The sequence below is a fragment of the Triticum aestivum genome, chromosome 5B (genome assembly GCF_018294505.1).
Source record: "Triticum aestivum cultivar Chinese Spring chromosome 5B, IWGSC CS RefSeq v2.1, whole genome shotgun sequence".
NCBI lineage: Eukaryota > Viridiplantae > Streptophyta > Magnoliopsida > Poales > Poaceae > Triticum > Triticum aestivum.
This window is the reverse complement of record NC_057807.1, coordinates 557,783,043-557,788,522: the sequence shown is the minus strand read 5'-3', so window position 1 is coordinate 557,788,522 and position 5,480 is coordinate 557,783,043.

Sequence of the window (5,480 nt, the reverse complement as noted above, 5' to 3'; positions counted from 1 at the left end):
AGAGGAGGGCGGGGAGGGGTTGGGTGTTGGTGGAATGCAGGTGGGCTGGCGGCGGCGGAGGAATGGAGGGGACGGCGGCGGAGTGAACGAGGCGCGGGGTGGACTATGGAGGAAAGGGAGGGAGAGGAGACACCGAGAGAGGTTGATGATGGGGTCTAGGCCCTATGGGCCGATGGAGATGGATCGATGGATTTGATCTCAGCCGCTTGATTTCGTTTCTGTCTCTTTGAACGAGAGTCCAATGCTTGGAATTATTTAGCGTGTTTTGCATAAGGGAAACGTTTAGCGACAACCGGCTGATTTTTTTTAATTTTTTTAACATCAGTACAGACACAAGCGCTCATATACACGTGCATACACTCACCCCTATGAACGCACACACGCACACCCTACCCCTATGAGCACCTCTGAAAGACTGAGCCGTCGTATCATCTTGAGATTTACGAAGTCACAATAGACGCCCCGTCGTCGACGGGAACGTCTCCTCCCACTGAATGCGCATCGCCAGAAATCCTGAAATAAATCCAGAAATAAATGGGAGCACCAGGATTTGAATTCTGATGGGCTGAGCATACCACAGTCCCTCTAATCATCCAATTACAAGTTGGTTCGCGGCAACTGGCTGATTTTGGTTGCCCCATCCGCCTCCTCTTCTGCCTGACGCGTGTCCCAGTGGGCAACCAACCGCTTTTCTCCCTGTAGCCTTATCTGGGGTTCTTCACGGGTCCTCATTCACACATTCTGTCTTAGATATTCTTCTTCCCCATGCCAACAAGATTATTCTTCTTCCACTGTAGTTGCGACTCCGTCCGGCCACCGCAATACAAGGCTGCTTCTCCATCATCATCGCTGCTGCTAGAAAACAGCAAAGGTCGACGCGCACACGTCACCTTTAGAACAAGTTTCTGCAACACTGGTGTTGTTGTAGAATGGCCGCAGCGAATGACGACCGTACCAGTGCGCGGCGCGGCGGGAGATATTGTTGCTATTTTTGCAACAAGGATCTTGTTACAGAAAATTAGACACGGCGAGAGGTGTCTTTGCAACTTTCATAACAAGGGTCTTATTGCAGAAAATTATAGAAGAAGAGGTTTTGCAACAACGGACTTATTGCAGGAAATTAGGGAGGCGAAGGTTTCGCAGCAACGGTCTTGTTGCGAGAAATTAGAGAAGAAAAGGTTTTGCAACAAACGTATTGTTGCAGAAAATTAGAGAAAAGAAACTGACGGCTCGCGTCACACAATCTGACGGCTCGCGAGGCGGTGGATCTTTTGCCGGCCAACGCGTGGCACGCCTAACTACATGGAGATTTTTTTTATTTTTATTTTAGTAAAACTACATGGAGATTTTTTTTATTTTTATTTTAGTAAAACTACATGGAGATTTTTAACTTGAAACTACAGGGTTTTTTTTTGCAAAGATAATATATTTTTTAGTAAGAACCTCGACATTACAAGGTAGCCCAAACGGAATAAGAAATTGCAACCCCATCCTTTGGGAGCCTCACGACCTCCAAATGCAGGATGTGTCGGTGGCGCACCGTTGCGGCCGCTCCGCTCCTCAACCTTGTTTCGGAGCCGGCCTCTCACAGTCGGGAAGTCACTCTGCTTGTCTAGAAGAACCGTCCTGGATTGAACGGCATCACCAAGGATGGCGCCCGAGCCTGAGAAGAGCGACCGCTAGCCAATGCCATCAGAAACACTTTTGCAACCGAACCACAGGCCATCAGACGACCCCATCCAACACCCCAGCTTACCAGCCCCACACCACGGCTAGAGGAACTGTCAGTGCATCCACGACTGCCCGAAGGACAAAATCCCAGCATAGCATGGTCGTTGTCGTCGCATCGTCGACCAGATGGAGGAATGAAAGACATACAAGATGTCACGCCCAGTATGCGATACTATCCTAAAGAGACTCAAAGGTCCCACCAAGGATAGAACCGCATATTGAAATGCTTTTGCAAGGTGGATATCATTACATCGACATTACATAATAGATGGGGATACATACAAAAGGCATACAATGCCACACGAATACAACATCACAATACATAAGAGCATCATCCGACTACGGATGAAACACAAACAGAAACTCAAACGACATCCACCCTGCTAGCCCAGGCTGCCGACCTGGAACCTATCCCCTGATCGAAGAAGAAGCAGAAGAAGAACTCCAAAACAATCAAACATCGCTCTCGCGTCATGATCATCGCACAACCTGTACCTGCAACTGTTGTTGTAGTAATCTGTGAGCCACGAGGACTCAGCAATCCCATTACCATGGGTATCAAGACTAGCAAAGGTATATGGGAAATGAAGAGGTAAAGTGGTGAGGTTGCAGCAGCGACTAAGTAAGATATGGTGGCTAACATACGCAAATAAGAGCGAGAAGAGAGCAAATGGAACGGTCGTGAAGCTAGCAATGATCAAGAAGTGATCCTGAACTCCTACTTACGTCAAACATAACCCAAAAACTGTGTTCACTTTCCGGACTCCGCCGAGAAGAGACCATCATGGCTACACACGCGGTTGATGCATTTTAATTCGGATCTGGTGTCAAGTTATCTACAACCGGACATTAACAAATTCCCATCTGCCACGTAACCGCGGGCACGGCTTTCAAAAGATTATACCCTGCAGGGGTGTCCCAACTTAGCCCATGATAAGCTCTCGCGATCAACGAAGCATATACCTTCTCCCAGGAAGACCCGATCAGACTCGGAATCCCGGTTTACAAGACATTTCGACAATGGTAAAACAAGACCAGCAAAGCCGCCCGATGCGCCGACAATCCCGATAGGAGCTGCACATATCTCGTCCTCAGGGCAACACCGGATGAGACATCCTACGAGTAAAATCAGACCTCGTGTTTCCCCGAGGGGGCCCCGCAGTCTACTCGGTTCGGACCAACACTTAGACAAGCATTGGCCCGGGGGGGGCTAAAATAAAGATGACCCTCGAGAGAGCGACTCCCAAGGGAAAAGTAGGTGGTGGTGAGGCAAATGGTAAAACCAAGGTTGGGCCTTGCTGAGGAGTTTTATTCAAAGCGAACTATCAAGGGGGTCCCATAAATCACCCAACCGCGTAAGGGACGTAAAATCCGGGAACATAACACCGGTATGACGGAAACTAGGGCGGCAAGAGTGGAACAAAACACCAGGCATAAGGCCGAGTCTTCCACCCTTTACCAAGTATATAGATGCATTAATTAAATAAGAGATATTGTGATATCCCAACATAATCATGTCCACCATGGAGCAATCTTCAACTTCACCTGCAACTAGCAACACTATAAGAGGGGCTGAGCAAAGCGGTAACATAGCCAAGCAATGGTTTGCTAGGAAGGGTGAAAAGGTTAGAGGCTGACATGGCAATTTGGGAGGCTTGAAGAACAAGTGAATAGGTAGCGCAGCATAGCGATAGTACGAAGCAACTAGCATAGCAATGGTAGTAGTGAGATCCAGGGTAGCGGTCATCTTGCCTAAAATCCCACTAGGAAGAAGAACGAGTCCATGAAGAAGATGAAGCCACGAAAACGAACCAATCGTAGACGAACGAATCATCCGATCGCAACGAAACGGGAACTATCGAGAAGAAGCACACAACATGGTAAACACACCACACATATACATGACATGATGCTCAACCAAGTATGATGCATGACAAGGTTACATGAAGCTACTCATGGCAAGAGATGATGCAAACAAGAGCAACACATCAAGGCAAGTTTAAATGAGGCCGGAAACAACATATAAAAATTTCGGTAAGTCCTCATATGCATATTTCAAAATTGGTCCAGATCTGAATAAACCTTATATTCAAGTTGTTAAACAGCAATTTAAGATAAACCAACATGATCTACATGAGATTCTAGTAAAGTTACATATAAAGTTTATTAGATTTGGAGCTACGGCCTAGAAGATATGAGCAAAACAAGTTAAACATGGCATTGATGCAAAAAGCATACAAACATCAAGCAAACACTCCCAAAACATAGATGCAATATGATAATATGAAACTACATGCAAAATTAGGCAAGTTTCATATAGAGCACACTCAAAACGGAGCAACGGTTCAACACATACACATCATACAAGGTTAAAGGGCATGCTGTCCAAAACAGCAACTAGGCATATTGCAAGCATCAAAATAACATGCTACAGCATCCTAACATGATAACAAAAGGCATGGACATGATGTACAGGTAAAGTATGACAAAACATGAACACTGAGCTATCTCCAGAAATCACTAGAACATGCTCCAAAACACATGGCAAGATTGCAAATAATATTAGTTTCAGACTTTGCAGAAATAACATCACGTTGCAATGTTTAGAGCTATCAAACAACATGTTACAGGAACTCATCATGGCAAACAAAGGCATGGCATGAACCTACAAATTTCATAGAACAAAAGTCCCTTACTGACCATGAACCAAAAAGGATCAGAAGATATGATGGCACCCATGTAAACATGGCAAATGATATGACAGATTCAAACATGACAGAAACAACAATAAGTAGGCATGTTGGTGAGCTTGTACCACTCACCACAGAGAATTACATGGCATGACAAGGCAACCAACAGTAATAAGACATGTTTATGAAGCTAAGCATGGCAAGAGAAAGTTCATAGGGTGCATGGATCACTAGCAAAGCTCATGGAAAAACTGAACTTAATGTTAACAGGCTGACAGCGACATTATTTAGCAACTTGAGAGCAAGATTACAATAATCTACAGCAGGTTATAAATGCAACCAGGGGCACGGATGGATAGAGCATGACATTTGTAACAAAACATCATTAATGAACATCTCCAGATTATGCATAGAATGACTTGTAGTAGCAGGTTTACATAGCATCACAAAATAACAGATTCAGCCTAGCAAAACAGCAGCAACAAGTACCCTACTTAACAAGCTTGATGCACTCACTACAAGACTCAAAAAAATACATGGATGGCACCTCTGCAAAAATGGCATGATGTAGTTCAAAACACATGTAGAGCTCATGCTCATAGGATGCACACATCAAATGCAACAAAAATGACAAATGAGCATGTTCTGTTAACAGACAACAGATAACAACATATAGCACTCTTGCAATAATGATTCAGGCATCAAGATGCACTCAAATGAACATGACACAATGGAACGAAATCAATAACATCTCTCAACGAACATTTTGACATATTACATGCATAAAAAGGAGCTACATGCACGGAGTTATGATGCGATGAACGGGGCATGAAAATAACAAAATATCAGGGACTTAGGGAAATTCGGGGTCAACCTGTTTGACCGGATCTGGATCTGGGCACGGAGAACGAGGTTTGCCGGGGACGGGCTGCGCGGTGGCCGGAGAAGAAGATAGAGGCGCCGGCGAGGGGGGGTCACCGGATCCGGCCATGGCGCTGCCGGAGGAGGCCGGAGGCGGGGCGCCGGAGGACGACGGCGGCGAGGGGCGCGGGGCGGACG